The sequence below is a fragment of the Ovis aries genome, chromosome 8 (genome assembly GCF_016772045.2).
Source record: "Ovis aries strain OAR_USU_Benz2616 breed Rambouillet chromosome 8, ARS-UI_Ramb_v3.0, whole genome shotgun sequence".
NCBI lineage: Eukaryota > Metazoa > Chordata > Mammalia > Artiodactyla > Bovidae > Ovis > Ovis aries.
In genome coordinates, this window is record NC_056061.1 from 16,881,488 (window position 1) to 16,899,870 (window position 18,383).

Below are 18,383 nucleotides of genomic sequence, written 5' to 3' on the forward strand. Positions count from 1 at the left end.
CCTGATAGGCTGCAGTCCATGACATTCAGGATTCTTTCCCAACCAATATCAATTCCTCATTCCTAGCTTGTATCATTAAACTGTGTATCTACAACTATCTTGAGGGGGAGTGGGCAGAGCTGAGAGAACATAGTAATGGAGAAATTCAAGTCTTGACAAGTTGCAAATTTTCATGGATGTTCTAAGCCAGTGAAATAAGATTTCAATATCAGGGGCTTGTCAAAATGTATTACCTATGCTAAAGACCAAAAATGGAATTAGAAAAATCATAAGGTAAGATTTCCAAAGTTTTTTGGATATCAGAAACACTCCAAAAAGTAATATAATAATATTTATGCATTAAGAACAAATATATGATGAAGTTTCTGCACAAATATCAAATGTTGAAATTTAAGAGGAAAAAAAACTCAGGAAAAAAAATGCAGAGAGGCACCTCAGAGACATAAACATTTTGTGTGTTGGCCTGGGCTGCAAGGAAACCATTCTCAGAAAGATGTCTGAGGATTTCCAGAGGAATTGGTGATGGTAGCAGATGACACTTAGACACACAATAACTAGAAGGGCGTGTGAGGTGGACAATGGCTTCATGAAATGTGCTGCAAATGAAAGGTAGCAACTTGTGGGTACTGTGCCACTAAACAGTTGTGTACCTAGGCACACAGGGTTCAGAACGAAATATGGAAGGACTTCCCTGATGGTCCAGTGGCCAAGACTCTGTGCTCCCAATGCAGGGGCTCTGGGCTCAATCCCTGGCAGGGAACTAGGTCCCACATACCACAGTGAAAGATCCCACGTGCCGTAACAAAGACTGAAGAGCTCACTGCCGCAAAGCAACTAAGACCCAGCGCAGCCAAATAAATAAATGAAACTAAATATTAGAAAAAAGAGAGAAAAAGTGGAAATGATTTTTGAATGAGCATGATGGGGAAGAAGGACCCTCAGACGAGCATCTGGTATATCGTGGTAGAGTGCAGATTCCCATTCGAGTCTAAGTTTTCTCACATGCCATTAAAAAAGGAGGCAGTTGGATCAGGGATTGTTTCACCAAGCTAAATATAATGCCACAGTAAACTCCTTCATGGGAGATGTTTCCCCATCACATTTCAAGTCACAGTTTGAAGATTTTGGACAACTGGCATACACCAACCAGGATTCTGCTGAGAATGAAACCAAGATGATTTTCAGTTTCTGACAGAAGGTCTCCACTTAGAACTAGTGTTTGTGTCCCCAGGGTCCTTGCAGGGTCATAATAACGCGAATCTTTATGTTACCATTTATTGGACACTAGGGATTTGCTGATGTTTACGGATGAGGGACTGGGACTGTGATAGACTTACAGGTCCTATTAATTCTTAGATTGTTTACAAAGTAGGGATGTAGGAAGTGTGACGTTGGATTGATGCAGCTAATTTCAGCTAATGTACTGAAAGAACTATGTACTTAAGGGTGCTTGAGGTTTCAGTCTGAAAAGGTTTAGTTGCTTGAAGGTCAGCATAACTAACATTGTTCAAGGATCAATTATTAATATACACAAGAAAAGTGTTCTTTTTTCAGAGTAGCCTCATGAAGATGGGAGTAGGATTGACTGAAATTTTCTAGTCTCCTCCACATGTGTAGCTACACAGTGTGAGTAATAAGGCCAAGTCAAGGGAGCAAAATCAAAAACCATTTTCTAATCTCTTTCTCCACATACACACAGACACACACATACAAATTTCAGCCCAGGTTCATAGAATAGAGACCAAGGAAGAATATGTGCCTGATCTCATTGGTGGTGGGTTTCCCAGGTGGCACAGTGGTAAAGAACCCACCAGCCAATGCAGGAGACGCAGAAGGCATGACTTCTATCCCTGGGTTAGGAAGAGATCCTGGAGAAGGAGACAGCAACCCACTCTGGTATTTTTGCCTGGAAAATTCCATGAACAGAGGAGCTGGGCAGACTAGAGTCCATGGGGCCCCAAGGAATACATAGTACCATTTCCTTAATCACCAGATTACATAAATACAGGAACCCACAGATAGGGGTGGAAGGGATCCCTCCCACTATTATATCATCCTCTGAATTTTGTGTCTGTCCTTTGAAGCAAAGTTCTTGACCATAGTTTCATTCTTGATTATAACTACAGCTCCAACTGGACTTTCCTCGAGGCTCAGATGGTAAAGAGTCCACCGGCAATGCAGGAGACCTGGGTTTAATCCTTAGGTAGGAAGATCCCCTGGAAAAAGGAATAACACCCACAGTGTGGGTGTTAGCTATGCTACCTACTCCAGTATTCTTGCCTGGAGAATTCCATGGACAGAAGAGCTTGGTGGGCTGCAGTTCATGGGGTTGCAAAGGGTCGGACATGACTGAAGCGAATTAGCGCACACACACACACACACACACACACACACACACACACACACACACAGCTCCTACTAGGCAGCTCCTCTTTTATGGTGCTCCAGTGATAATATTTCACTCCCTTTGTCTTTGCAACTTTAGCTTCCCACAATTGCTAGTCACTCGAGACTTCCCTGGTGGCTCAGACAGTAAAGCATCTGCCTATAATGCAGGAGACCTGGGTTCCATCCCTGGGTCGGGAAGATCTCCTGGAGAAGGAAATGGCAACCCACTCCAGTATTCTTGCCTGGAAAATCCCATGGACGGAGGAGCCTGGTGGGCTACAGTCCAAGTTGTCGCAAGAGTCTGACACGACTGAGCAACTTCACTTCACTTCACTTCACTTCCTGCTCTAAAGTCCTTGCTCAGAGTAAAAACCAAAGCTGTTGCAAAAAGCCACAAAAACCTACACACCACATCTGTTCTGCGGGTCTGCCCTGTGACATCTCAGATCTCATCCCCCCACCCCACCTCTCCCTCACTCCCTCCATTCCACTTACATAGACCTCTTTACCTGACACCCTCTGTCCTGGGTGTGCTTACTCTGCTCTCCACGTGAAATGCTTTTTCCATGATGACTGGGCTGTGCGTCTATACAGTCCAGTGGAGAAAGAGATGATGAGAGACATTAAGCAGATGGAACAGATGAACGAAGATGGGTTATGAGGTGGTCATTACTGAGTCTGGGTTGGCTGTGTGGGAGCTTAATATGTCATGCTCTCTACTTTTGGATGTTTGGAATTTTCCATAATAAACAGTTAAAAGAACTTCTAAGGATCTGAGAAAAGCACACTACGGCAGGCATCTCACGTGATCTTCAGTTTCTGTCATTTGAAAAGCACCTCAGTCCTGGTACCTATGAGTACTCCTTAAGGTTCTGAATGGTGGGAGTTTCCATGTAGCCTCGGTTGTACATTTTTTCCTCATTCCTCATTATCATCCTTTGCCCACCAGCTCTCCTCACATGTCCTTGCCTTCTTCTTAGAATCCTTTCCTTTCTGACTTTCACCTTGGATTTCTGTTACATCCGACATGGGGGTTCTACATCCTCTTTAATAAGCCTGGTCGTTTTCCTCAAACCCTTTAGCCAGCGCCATCCCCAAAGAGATCAGCTGACGTTGGGCTCTCCCATAATTACAGAGTGTTTTGGGTGACAAGATAAATATAGAACGGAGCCTTCAGGTCACTGGAAACACTCCCTTTGTGTTTACAGTTCTGGGTTTACAGTTATCTACAGCTTTTGAAACTCTTCCTGGATATGACTCTCCTAAACTGTCACAACAAAATGCTCTTTTGCCCTAAAATTTCTCTCTTGAACTTGCTGACACCTAGGAAATTAGAAACCCCTGGGAATCAAGAGAGCTCTCAGCTTGCTGCACGTAGCAAACAGCTGTTAGTTTACTAAAGTGTGGGTAATTAACAGTTTGTGTCAGCTCAGTGTCCGCCAGCACACCTCACAGGCACCATAAACACACAGAGGCTCTGGAGCCAAATTTTCCAAATATTGGCACCTTTCCTTGCCTGCTACTTTCTGATGGACTTCTCTTTTTTTTTTTTTAATTTTAATTTTTTTTTTTTTTGTACTAGGGTAATGTACGGTGAAAAAAGTAGAGGGTTGCTGGGAGTCAAAGGCAGCTCTGCAGTGTCTATAAGTCCTTAATCTATAATATAGAGATTTGAATGCATGGTCTCCCTAACCTTTGCTTCTCAAAGTGTGGTCCCTAGTCCAGCAGCACTGGCCTCACCTGGGATCTGGTTAGAAATGCAGACTTTAAGGCTTCACCTCAGACATACTGAACCAGAAACAGGACTTTAAATAGACCTCTGATGATTTCTGGGCTTCCCTGGTGGCTTAATGGTAAAAAATCTGGGTGCCAATGCAGGAGACATGGGTTCAATCCCTGGGTCAGGAAGAGCCCCTGTAGAAGGAAATGGAAACAGAAGAGACTGGCAGGCTATAGTCCATGGGGTAGCAAAGAGTCAGACAGTCTTAGCACCTGAACATCAACAACCTGTGACTCCTGTGCATAGTAGCATAGTAACCCATGTTGCTTCTTTATTTCTGCTATGACTTATTAGCACAAACTTAAATTTATTGTATTACAGTTCTATAGATCAGAAGGGTCACACAGGTCTCACTGAGCTAAAATCAAGATGCTGACAAAGGTGAGTTCTGAGGCTCTAGGCTCTAGGGAAGAATCTATTCCCTTGCCTTTTCTTGTTTCCAGAAGCTGCCTGCTTTCCTTTTCTCCTTGCCCCCTTCCTCCTACAGCACTGTTACATCTCCCTGACCCTACTTCTAGAATCACATCTCCCTCTAACACTGAACTCAGTGGGGAAAGTTTCTCCACTTTTAAGCATCAATGTGATTAGACTGGATTCACTTGGATTATCTAGGATAATTCTGTCATTTCAAACTCCTTAACTAAATGACATCTGAAGATCCGTTTTGCCATATAAAGTTACATATCACCAGTTTCCAGGGATTAGGATATGGACATGTTTGGGGGCCATTTTTCTGCTTGCCCCACACACCCTAAATGTTGAGCTCTATTCTCTACCACACATTCGTCCACAAGAAAATAAAGAAGTGGAATTTCTTTATTTGTCCACGTGTGTGTGTGTTAGTTACTTAGTTGTGTCCGACACTTTGCAACCTCGTAGACCATAGCCCACCAGGCCCCTCTGTCCATGGGATTCTCCAGGCAAGAACACTAGAATCGGTTTCCATTTCCTTCTCTGAAAGGAACTAGAAAGAAAGAAAGTGAAGTCGCTCAGTCGTGTCCAGCTCTTTGCAACCCCATGGACTGTAGCCTACCAGGCTCCTCCATCCAAGGAATTTTCCAGGCAAGAGTATTGGAGTGGGTTGCCATTTCCTTCTCCATTATTTGACCATGGTTGACTGCATTCCTCCTATTATGGGCTGAATTGTGTCCCTTTATCCCAACTCCTTACCCCCCAAATTCATATGTTGAAGTCAATAACCTCTAGTATCTCAGAGTGTGATGTTATTTGGAGATGGGGCCTTTATAGGTAATATGTGGTTATACAGGGGAGGGGGCATTGGGGAGGGTTCTAATCCATATGACTGGTGTCCTTATAGGAAAAGTATACTAAGATACATATATGCACAAAGAGGGGGAAAAAAATGTGAAGATAGAAAGAGACAACCATTTACAAGGCAAGGAAAGAGGCCTCCAAAGAAACCAACCCTGGCCATTCCTGAATCTCTCAGACTTCCAGCCTTCGAGGTGATGAGAATGTAAATTTCCCCATGCTGCCTGTAGCACTGTGTTATGGCTGCCCTAGCACAAACTAACACACACCCCTGTGCAATTTCAACATATCTTGAGAAAACCATGACTACGTTCTCATTGTTGCTGCTTCATTATGGAGCAACTGAAGTCCTCCCAAGCAGAGCTGAGTTATTTTTTTCCTTTCCACGCGTGTGTGTGTGTGTGTGCACACGCTCAGTCGTGTCCGATTCTTTGTGACCTCATGAACTGTTGCCCACCAAGTTCGTCTGTCTATGGAATTTTCCAGGCAAGAATACTGGAGTGGGTAGCCACTTCCTACTCCAGAGGATCTTCCCGACCCAGGGATCAAACCTATGTCTCTTGTGTCTCTTGCATTGTTTTTTCAGCAGGTGGATTCTTTACCATTAGCACCACCTGGGAAGCCACCCTGAAAAGCACCTAATCCCCACCTCAGCTACACAGAATCATAACTCAGCCTCCATGCCATCCTGGAGTCTCAGTCTTTGGACAACATGCTTATCCTTTTCAACAAAACTCACAAATTCAGCTCAGCTCTTTATCCAACCCAGGAAGTTTTTCCCAAGATTTCTGCCTTTAATTATCCTCTCTCTCTATCTTTTGGCCACAAGGTGTGACATGTAGAATCTTAGTTCCCTGACCAAACCCCTCCTTTGGAAGCACAGAGTCTTAACCACTGGAATGCTTGGAAGTCTCTTCCCTTCTCTCACATCATCAATGTCTCTTCTCTCAGCCAAGGCATCTTCCCTAACTACAAAAACCCTTGGTTCTACCTGCTCAATAGAGCCACCAGCCTGTAGCTCTCTAAAAGCATGAAATCTCTGCCGACAGTCTCAACCGCTGCGTCCTTGTCTCCAATACACTCCTTCACACCTCACAATCTGACTTCTGCCCCAAACATTTGGTTGTAACTGGGCCTCTGCTATCTCTGGTGACCATTTTTACAACTGCCAAATCTAGAAGTCTCTTTCCACTTCTCTTTGATCCATCTGCAGTTTTGACACCATCAAATGCCCTCTTTCTCAATGCTGCACTTTTTTTCCCCATTGCTTTCTCATCTGTCTTTCTTTACCCCTTTCCTTGATTCTACTAAAAATGTTTATATCACCCCTACCATGTTTCAGAACAAGACTGATTCTTACCCTCAAATGTTTTCAAGAATTTGCTGTTTGTCTTCCTTACCTGAAGTGGGCTTTTCCATATTTAAAGGTTAATTGTTTTTTCAAAGATCAATCTTTGATAATTTCATTTGTATATGAGTCTTTCTCACAGCAATATATTCACAGCTAATGATTTCAACTAGGACTTCAAGGCAAATAAAACTCCAGGTTTTATTTCTCTAAATGACTTCTCTAAAATACTTCTGAAAAAGTTTTCACTAAGCTTTTCTATCACCCTATTGTTGTAATACTTTATATTTAATATATCTAAATTAAACTCTTAATACAAATTAACCAAAATTGTACATTGAAAAAGTTAGAATATACAATATTACATACCTTGATAGACTTGACCATTAGGTTGAAACTAATAACATGAATTTTAATGTGGATAAATTTGAAGTCCTGCAAATATTGATCCCACAGATACAAAGATGAGAGACTGGTTCTTGTAAAGAAATCTATAAAAAGAGACATGAAACTACATTAAAAAGCTAGTAAATCTTATACTTGAAACTAACACAATTTTGTAAATTGCCATACTTAATTTTTTTAAAAAGCTAGTAAATCTTAGACTGCATTAAAATAGCATGGAGTCTAGAACAAGAGGGAAAGATATTCCATTATTCTTTGAGTAGATAATACTAGAGTCCAACTTTTGAAACAGTTGCTGGAGCTTACTAAGGAGCAGCTAGCCAAAGAACATCAGTGAAAACAATCAAGAGGGAGGGAATCTTGATATTGTTTCCTATGACAAAACGTGTTTTTAAATTTAAAAAGGAAATATATTGGATCAGATGGCTAGCTTCAAGTATTTGAAGAATTGACATGTGAAAATGTCATAAAGGGCAAAACACATAAGATCTGACTCAAAATATGAAAGGCTTTCTAACAAAGATATTTTTATATACAACAGTCATATAATGGGCTTTGCAAAACAAAATTCTACATCACCAAAAATGTCCTAACATTTGGGAGACACATTGAAACAAAGCCACTAAACCCAATAGAAAAACAATGGACTTTAGATTCAAAGAGTATTCAATTCAGATATTCAGATTCTGACTTAGTGACTGCCACCCGGGTCATCATGAGAAGTTATTTATTTCTTTGAGCCTCATCTTCTCATATATAAAACTGTGTATTAACTTGGAGTATTGTGAATATTATACGTAATACATAGGAATCATCTAACCCTTATTATTACAATTTTAATGATATATGGGTGAAATTTTTGACTAAATTAGCTCTAAGTTCTTTTATAATCCTAAGATCTTATGATTCACATTTTCTTAGAGCTCGGTCAAAATATGTAACATTGTTTGAATGCAGTTATTTCTCTACAACACAAAAGAGTTCTTTCATCCCTGATTTAGTGTTATCTAGAGAAACAAAATGTGTGTGTGCAGTGTGTGTGTCTGTGTAGATATAGATACATGAGATGGAAACAGATTTATTAAGGAATTGGCTCGCATAGGCCAGCGAGTCCCAAATCTTCAGGGCAGGCTGGCAGGCAGGAGACACAGGGAAGAGCTAATGTGGCAGTACTGACTCTGAAGGCAAATTAGAGTCAGAGCGCTTCTTTCTCAGGGAATCTCATATTTTTCTCTTAAGGGCTTCAACGGATTAGGTCAGACCTATTACAGTATGGAAGATAATCGTCTTTACTCAAAGTTTAGTGATTTAAATGTTAGTCACATCTAAAACCGAAGTTTGTTCAAACATCTGGGTGCCAAAGTCAAGCCATGCTGACACCTCAAATTAACCACTAAAATTCTCATGGTCACCCAAAGGGAGTGACACTAGCGTCAGAGGGTGGTATTGGATCACCTCCCTGTCTGTACTCTGAAACTTTAAAGATTTTCCTTTCTATGAATGTCGCCATTTTCATTGATCATGTAGGTCTACAGATTTTCTCACTATGTAAACATATTCCATATTATTTTCTGTTTTTCTAAAATGATCACTGGAATTGGTAACGTGGTTTGAAATGGTCAAGGCTTTGTAAGAGTTTGCTGCCAAATGTGACTTCCTTTCTCCATTGACCACAGTCCCCTTGGTTTCACTTTTCAGACCTGTGAGACATTCACCTGTGCAGAGAATTGTGAATGATCAATATGCATGATCTGAGAAAAGCCAAATAATGCACAAACACTTCCATTCTGACTCTTCAATTTCGCACTCATATACATGGAATGCTATAAAAGACAGAAAACAAAGTAAGTATATTTCTGGGAAGACCAGCAACCTGTTTGTTTCTTTGTGCAACTGAGCTGAATTTCTGGAAAGAATTTATTTCAAGTTCATGTTTTTCTCTAAATTTTAGATATAATTTCTCTGTGCCAAAGAAAGTTAATAGACTGAAAGTTAACAGACTTCATGAATTTCCACTTGAATTGAAATTTTCAATGCAATAAGGGCTTTTTGTTATTTTTAAAAGTCTTCATATTTTGGAGTTACAGATTAACATATATACTGAAAAAAAAACGGTAAAATATCTGAGATAGTGGTTAAAGCTGGGGAGTAAGTACATGAGAACTCCTTATAATATTTCCTAATAGAAAATTTCATAATAGAAAGTTATAAATAAATTTCTATGTGGCATGATGATATTTTGCTAGTATGTTTGTTTTTTTTTAAATGAAACAGGCAATATGTTTTGCTGGTTACCTGCTCATTAAAGCTACCATTATTGCAAGTTAGCTGATATTTTAAATTATACGACTATGATCTCTCCTCTTGCATTTGTCTTTATACTTGTGGCTAACTCTTTTAGACCCCAACCTGCTCCCTTTGGGGAAGAGGGAGAAGTTTTCAATAGATACACAAATACTTTTTTTCTTTCTTTTTCTTTTTTATTTGTAGAAACACAAATTCTTAATCTTTGGGGCTCAACAAGTAGATGAAAGGAAAAATTCAATGGACCGTCCCATATAAATAATTTTCAACACTACTTAAAGTTTTACTATGAGGATTACTGAAATGCAATCATTTGTTGGGAGATATTCTAGTATTTGCAAAAGATTGCTGGTTACTACAGTTATTGTCATCATTATTATTATTATTTTACCTACCATTATTTTAATACTCACCATGAACCATGACCCTACTCATCACTGACCTAAGCCCAGTTCTTCACTGTGGCCTCAAGGAACCTTACAAAATATATAAAAGGAAAAAAAAGTCCTTATCCCAAATTAAGTTTAAGGAAGAGTGAACTTCCTTTAGTGACTTCCTGTATGAACAATGACTTGAGACAAAAAAGTCATAGGTTGGTTTGTGTAGACTGCTATTTAAAGACCCTTAATTTCTCTGAAAGTTTCATCAACATAAAAGGTAATTTAAAGGGCTGCTTTCTTGGAGGTTGAACTGAGGTCTTCTAATTGCAGGGCATTTACATTTCCTTGTTCTACTTGATGTATGTGATGGATAATATACCTACTGGATCACTGCAAAAAACCCTCACATCTATACCATTAAAATTTTTCAAATAACATTTTGTTCAATAAGTTTTCTTCTTAAACTAGATTTTTAATATCTGTTGTGTTTATGCAGCTTCAAATCTTCTCTCTTCTCTCCCAAATATGCAGCTCCTGCTGAGTCAATGGTTTTCTATCTTGCTATTTATAATATACTGATGTTTCTTACCAAGAATCTTTGGTTTAATCCGCAAAACTCAAATAGACCATCTGAGCCCACTGCCAGCGCTAAAGTAACACTGTTTTATTGCCATTATTCAATCACAGAAATATTTTCTGCACACACATTCATTTCAAAATTACATAAAATAAAATCCTCCAAGGCTATCAGATTATAGCTCACAATTACTTTTGTACCTTAAAATTCTGTGGACATATTGCTGAAGGAGTGCAGGTACTATTTACGAAAATCATTGTTTGCTTCATTTTTTCAGTGAGTTTAAATAGCATATTTTGGAAATTTATTACATTTGTTTTTCCTTCCTTTAATATGTCATCAACACTGGCGGCACATTCTTTGAATTGCGGTGAAGAATCTGGCTGTCTAGACACAACAACATAAAAACACAAGGCTTCCTTCAAGTACATCACTGACTCGTGTTAGCCAATAATGAGCAGGAAGATTTTCCTAACACTTTTGTTCTGTGTCATTGAAGGACTCAAAGATATAAAGAACATATGCACTTCATATTTCCTCCATTATCTTTTCCATTCTATAAATAAAGACTTTCAAAAGAGAAACTTTTAAAAAAGTGCAGAGGTTGGCCTAAATTGTCTTACATTGATACATTCTCATCAGAGAGTACAATATGTAATGCCAACTTTGCCTAACAAATCTAGAAGCACGAGATGTTACCTGTTTCCCTGACCTGCATTTGGGAAGCTTCTGTCCAGACTCTTGTTTATTACAATAATATCACAGCCTACTGAAGGGAGAAAGAGCCTGGAGTTTTGTGCATGGCCTCCTTCTTTTATGGACACAGAAACCACAAATAGATCAAAGGCATTTTTCAAAATCACTCAACAAATCCATGCTCTCTATTCCTCACATATCTTTCTTAAAAATAATAATAATAATAATAGACCTTAAAACTTCTGTCCCTGACTTGAAAAAATAGCTTAATTTATGGAAAGTTAATTTTACATAGAAAAAAAAATATTACTTTAATACATGTGTGTCTAAATCATTTGCCTGGTAAAGACTCCTTAAAAAGCAAAGCTTTCAAAATTCAGATCTCCATCTGTTCCTTTTGGTAAAAATTAAGAAACACATGCCATCTTTGCTGTGGTTAGCCAAGACAGAAAACACCGAAGCATGCCTTTTAGCTTTTCTAAAGGGATTTTTAAACCCTCATGAAAATTCCTTAAGCTGAATTACTAATGCTAATTTTGTGATGCTCTAATGGTTTTACTTGTTTGTTAATACAATAACATTCAAATCCTATTGTTAAATCTAGACATACCAAGAGACATTGCTAACTCTGTGTATGACAGATGACTCTCATATTCCCATTACAAGCAATTCAATAAGCAAAGCAATAAGGCATTTCACTGCATACTGTCTGCGGGGATGAACAATTTAAGGGACTTCTTCCTTTACTAAAATTGTTAGATTTTGGTATCAAAAAGCTTTGGATTCAGATGTAAACTAGGCTATTCAGTAGTAGCCCTGCAATACTAAACTTAGAAGAGGTTTCAAGCTTTGTTTAAAGTGATTTTTTTGGCATCAAAAATTCTTTCTGCAGCATCTTCATACACAAACCTTCCTCCAACACACACACACACACTTACATTTACACATCACATACCTCCAATGCTCCTAACTTAACTTTTGAAGTTCAGTATCCCAAAAGAGAAGAGCAAAAGGCATATTCTCAGTGTATGAAAGTTTAAGAGAGACTGGCCTGCCCCATCACAAAATTTCTTTGAAGTTTCTTGTCTTGAAATCTTACATTTTATTTTTAAAATTCCTGTAAATTTTGCATCTGGCTGCATAATTTGTTCCTGTTTTAATATAAATATTATGTCTCAAAGAGCTAAGTGACCAAAACTGACATATCAAGAACTGTTACGCCTGTAGCTTCCCATAAACAGTGACATAGGTCATGTGCGCCCTGTTTGAGAGTCTGGAAGTACAAAAGGCACCTGTAAACAAAATCAGATCTGTCTGAGGTTTAATATAATTGGCATAAATGTCAATCTCAGCTTCCTGGTTTGCATCCAAATAATCTAAGACAAGTCCACTTAGGGTCTAGAGATGAGGACAGAAGGCAGTCCAAGGTCTTCTAAAAGGCAAGCAGGAGATGCAGTTCAGGGCAGGCAGGTGACTGAATATTGTTGTTGTTGTTGAGTCACTATGCCCTACTCTTTTGTGACCCCATGGACTGTAGCCCTCCAAGCTTCCCTTTCCGTGGGATTTCTCAGGCAAGAATCCTGGAATAGGTTGCTATTTCCTTCTCCAGGGGATCTTCCTGACCCAGGGATAGAACCTGCATCTCCTGCATTGGCAGGCAGATTCTTTACTACTAAGTCACCAGGGAAGCCCGACTGAATATTAGAGGAATCAATTACTTGTTTGTTTATTCATTCTCTTCTGAACTTCAGGCACTGAACTAGAAAGGTAGCTAGAAATACAAAAACATATCAATTACACTTTTAACCAAAGGAGTTCACAAAGTAGTGAAAGCAAACAGACACCTACATTGGAAATTAGAAATCAAGTGAGACGGTAGAGAGACTTATTGTCTTTGGAACTGAGGAAATGGCAGGAATGATAGCAGAGGCACAATAAGAAAATTCTGCCAATTTTGCCTCTTCCATTGTCTTGAGAGGTTTAAGAATTGCTTTAAGTTTCATTGTACAGCATGAGGAATATAGCCAATATTTCATAATAACTTTAAATGAAGTATAATCAATAAAAATGTTGAACCATTATGTTGTACATGTGAAACTAATATAATATTGTAAATCAACTAGACCTCTTTTTTTTTTTTTAATTTCTGAAACAATGCCTAGTGTTCAGAGAGAAACATGAAGAATGCAGGTTTGTTACTTTCTTTGAGCTAAGAACTCAATGTGAAGAGGTAACGTCTGACTTGTTTCAACAAGATTGATTCTAAAGCCATCCTCATGAATGACTGACTATTCCAACAGGTTGAGAACAGAGTTCTTGATTTTAAAGATGCATTTTGATCGAGTCGAGTTGCTTCTTCAGAAAGACAGGGTCAGATCCCAGAGGTCTTGCTCCAAGGAATAGGGTCCCAGCTACGAAACTAGGTGATGAAACAAGACCTGAGTGGTCAAGCTAGACATTCCCTCAAGATTAACATGATAGAGGATGAGGATACATAGAAGTAGTCAAGAAAGATATTCCATGTCACCATTTTGAGCAAGTCAGTGAGTAAGGTGATAGGAGACATAGCAAGAGAATTTTTTGTGGAGATTGGGAACACAACTTGATAAATTCACATTTGGACAAGTTAGTTTGCAATACCTTGCAAACCAGAAAAAATGGGTGTGTAAAGTCTTTTATTAGGTTTATAGGTCCAGAGGTCAGGAGAGACATTTAGTACTAGAAATCTGGGGAAGGGTGTAGTTTTTGGAATATCAAAAATGACAGTAATTATGGGAGCTGTTTACTTAGGAACAATGGGTAGACTGGAATGAAGGAGACTGAACCATAGCCATGAGGGAAACCACACTTTCTGTGAATACATAGAGGAGAGCCAACAAAGAGGAATGAAAAAAAAAAAAAAGTACCCTGGGAAATCAGAGAAGATCACAAGAGTGTATTTTCTTAGGAAACAATAAGAGAGGGTGTTTTTCTGAAAGGAGAAAGTGATCAAAGGTGTCAAATCCTTTTGAGGGATCAAGACAAGGGGGCAGATCTAAGGGCAGAAATGTCATTTGTGAGCTTAATGAAAGCAATTTCAGTCTGTGGAAGAGTAAGAAGCAATTTCCCCTTGAGAAACCAGCAGGAGGTTAGTAAGCAAAGACAAAACTACGGGTAATTTGTTTAAGCATTTGGCCTATAAAAAGCAGAGCGAGGTCAGTAGCTAAAGAGATGTAAGATCCAGGGAGAACTGTTCTGGTGCACTTGCCTTCTTCCTGTTCATCTTTTTGTTGGTTTAATATCATGCACTTGAATCCAGTGAGTAAAACAGAACAAGAAACGTGGGAGAAATTAGAGACAGAAAAGAAGAGAGGATAATTTCCAGTTTCAGTTCAAGGATGGGGGAGTAGCCTGAGAGGAAGAATCAGATCCTTCCCATTAAAGCTGTAGGAAAGGGGCTTCTCTGGTGGGCCAGTGGTTAAAAATCTGCCTGCCAATGGAGGGGACAGAAGTTCAGTCCCTGGTCCGGGAAGATCCCACATGCCTCAGAGCAACTAAGCCCATGAGTTACAACTACTGAAGCGTGCCTGCTTAGAGCCTGTGCTCCACTGCAAGAAGCCTGTGCGCTGCAATGAGGAGCTTCTGCTTGATGCAACTGGAGAAAGTCTTTATGCAGTTAAAAAAAAAAAAAAAGCCTGTAGGAAATGAAGAAAGAAAGGTGGGAGTAGTGTAGTGCTATGTAGACATAATTCTGGAACATTGAGAGAGTTTCTGTCTAAGGCCACCCATTTTCTCTATTAGAATTCATTGCAGAAAATGAGGTGAGATGTGAAGGGAAAAAATGACTAGAGGCAGATGCTTGGGGGGAATTACTTAGGTTTGATATTACCGTAATGAAAAGTAGAAGGACAAATTTGCTTAGGAAATAGAAAAAAAGTGCCTATCAGCGTTCATGGGCCAGTAGAAGTGGTTACTATGAATTTAATGCATATTAGTCATCCTTGTGCTTTTGTTTTGTTTTAATTTTCTGTAGCAGTGCTTAGATGCTCAGAAACTAATGTGAAGAATGTAGATTCATTACTTTCTCCAATGTAAGCCCTAGGTGTGAAGAGCTAAGGTTGGGCTTATTCCAACAAGACCAATTAATTCTAAACACATTGTCAAGCGTTACTGATTTATTCCAACAGGATAAAGTCTCTTTGTTGCTTTGAAAGACCTCTCTTAATTTAATCAAGGTCAGGTCACGGAGATCAAAAAGATAGTCTTAGCTACAAAATTGAGTGACTGGATAAGACCTGAATGACCAAACTAGATAGATATCACTCCCATTTTTAGGGGAGTGGAGATCCAACAGAGTGTATACTGAGTTCAACACCAGTTGTTGCAGAATAAGAGGAACCAGTTCTTAGAACTAATTTGGTCACAAGAATGTTTAATTTGTTGTACAAAGTCGGAGAAAAAAGGACTATGCTAACTTGATAGGATATTTTTGGCCAAATTTTTAAAAATTCCTACTACTTAAGAGAAATTGGTCTGAGAAGTTGAGTTGAATTTACAGATAGGAATTAAATAGCCTCCACTGTGTGGATTGAAAGGTTGCAGAATCAGGCAGATTACAAAACAAAGCTTTGTAATCTTAGAAGAACTCACTCCCCACCCTCAATTCCCTAATCATATACCCAGAGCATTTGTGTGGTATCACCAAAATGATGGGTGTTGTAGAAACTACATGGGAATGAAGAGAATATGCTGTGATCATGAGTAAATGTATTATAATGAAAAGAAAGAGGAACACAGGAAAATGGCAATACAACCAAAGTGAAAGAGAGGTCAGAAGTTCAAAAATTCCAAAGGAAAATTTCACATGTGAATAAAAACAGGGTAAAAGGATGTAGAAATGCTAGTAGCCCTTCTTAGTTTCCTTCAGATATAATATTGGTTTGTACGGTATAATGTAGGGATGTAGGAAAAAGGAGCAAATGCTTGGGATAGATGAAGAAAAGAAAATAAGTATAGATAATAGGAGTCAAGTGTACTATTCAACAAGAAGCAATTAGACAAGAACCAAGCAAGGATGCACTGAAACAGAGCAACATGACTGTTGGGGAAACCAGTAGGAAGCTTCCAGAGGAGCAGGAGCAAAATATGAGCAACTGGAATCTAGAGCTGTGCTGTGCTTAGTCGCTCAGTCGTGTCCAACTCCTTGCGACCGCATGCACTGCAGCCCTCCAGGCTCCTCTATCCATAGGGATTCTCCAGGCAAGAAGTGGAGTGGGTTGCCATGCCCTCCTCCAGAGGATCTCCCCAATCCAGGATCAAACCCAGGCCTCCTGCATTGCAGGCAGATTATTTATCAACTGAGCTTCCAGGTAAGCCTGGAATCTAGAGCATTGGTTCTTAAATACTGTATACTGACATTGCTCTCAAAATTTTTTTAGGAAGTTGCTTTAACTAAGATTTGTCATAATTAGCCAAAAGCATAAGAGCAAACCATATGCAATTTAAGAATAAGAATAATCACACAATTATTAACATTGCTGTTGCAGTGACTGTTTTGCTGTACCTTTTATTTAATGCTGCTGAGAAACCCAAATCTGAATATATATGTCATCACATACATTTACATGCCTTTGAACTATTGATGATGATAAAAGTGATGAAAACATTATCATACACGTAAATATGATTTCATCCCCCACATCGTGTTAGTTTTGGAAAACACGCTGCTTGAACATTTGAAAATTTTTCAAACTTCATTGTCTCAAATTATAGTTGGATTAATCACCAGGGGTCAGCAAGTATTTTCTGGAAAGGCCCAGACACTAAATTTCTTAGGCTTTGTGGTCCCAGTATGTAAGACATATCAGTAGACAATAGGTAAACAAATGACCGTGGCTGTTTCAATAAAACTTTAATTATCCAAACAGGTAGAGGGGCAGATTTGCCCATGGGTATAATTTGCAGACCCCTGGATTAGTCTGTGAATTTATAAATTAATTAAATTCTTTAATCCAAATATCTTGTTTACATAATCTAAGTTTATAATTTAACTGAAAGCTTATAGAACCTGATTCAATCCATAATTTTTTTATTTATATGTCAACAATGACTGAAGAAAATAATTTATGTGGTATAAACAAACTTTATTTAATACTTCATGAAGCAGACAGCTTTCTTTTAGAGAATTGAAAAATAGGCAGAAAGGAAGAAAGTCACTAATAAAATTATTAACTTTGTTACTCAACCAAAGTGATACTTCTTTCTCTTTATATTTCTTCTTTATTACTAATTTGAAACACACACACATAAGAACATTGTTCCCTTCTCTTTGCATTCCTGCTATAACACTTTTAATTCTTTTTGAGGCTACATAGATGACTCTGCCTATAGGAGAAAAGGTCAAAATAAAAAGGAAAATTTTTAATATTTTCACGTTCTTGAGATAGAATGTATATCTGGACATCTGTATCTCTGGCATGACGTATAACCAGTCCAGCCTTTCATGATCACCATGCCTGGACTCTTTCTCTCCAGATATCCAATGCCCAGACTTGACCCTATCTGTTCTTTACAGGATTCTGAGAGAATCCAGGGCACATTCAGGAGCTATCTTACAGGTTCCCGCAGAGAAATACTCACGGCAGTAGAGGCAGGAGGACACTCAGCAAAGTCTCAGGGCACACAACAGTGTCCTTCTGCGGGACAGTTCCCCGAGGATTAGGCAGGTTTGTCACCCGACACTTCCACAGGCACTGGCTTTCATGTGTTCCTGAAAAATGGCCACCAAAATACTCAGTCTCTCTGCCCACTTGCTCTACTGCAAACTTGCACTTCTCCACCAGCACAGGCTTCCGCCACCGCACCCCTTTTCCCCTGCCACACACCCTTCAAGGTTACAACCAACCACCCTTTCTCCCTTCCTAAACAACCTGTCTTCCTGAGGTGGGGCAGAGATAGAGACCTTCAGTCTCTTCTATTCCATTAACAGCATAAAGTGTTGTCCAGTCCTCAGAGACTTTCCTTTTCATATTCAAAAACCTGTTTGAAAGTAAAATAAATAACTGAACATTAACATTCTCCTTGCATTCTTGCTATGTTGCTAGCTTGGGAACATTACCCCCTCCAAAAATAAAAAATAAAAAAAACACTGTCTTCTTCTGGCATTCTTACTGTAACAGTCGGAACTCTTTCAGCTGTGACATGTATGATTCTGCTATCAGAGGAAATGTGCAAAAGAAAAGGAAAAAATTAATA

The 18,383-nt window shown here is 39.0% G+C and overlaps 1 long non-coding RNA gene across 2 annotated transcripts in view; it reads right to left on the reverse strand.

Annotated features, from left to right (window-relative positions):
- LOC105612144 (uncharacterized) overlaps window positions 1–17,966 on the reverse strand; it is a 63,436-nt gene extending 45,470 nt beyond the window's left edge. Inside the window, exons 1-3 of one of the 2 annotated variants that reach the window (XR_003590207.3) lie at window positions 17,769–17,966; window positions 8,909–9,016; window positions 7,158–7,279 (exon numbers count right to left, since the gene is read on the reverse strand). This is a non-coding gene — a long non-coding RNA (uncharacterized LOC105612144). Of the gene's footprint in view, window positions 1–7,157; window positions 7,280–8,908; window positions 9,017–12,105; window positions 12,213–17,768 lie in introns of those variants that run through there. The other variant, XR_009601515.1, reaches the window with a different exon arrangement.
- Window positions 17,967–18,383: the final 417 nt, after the last annotated feature.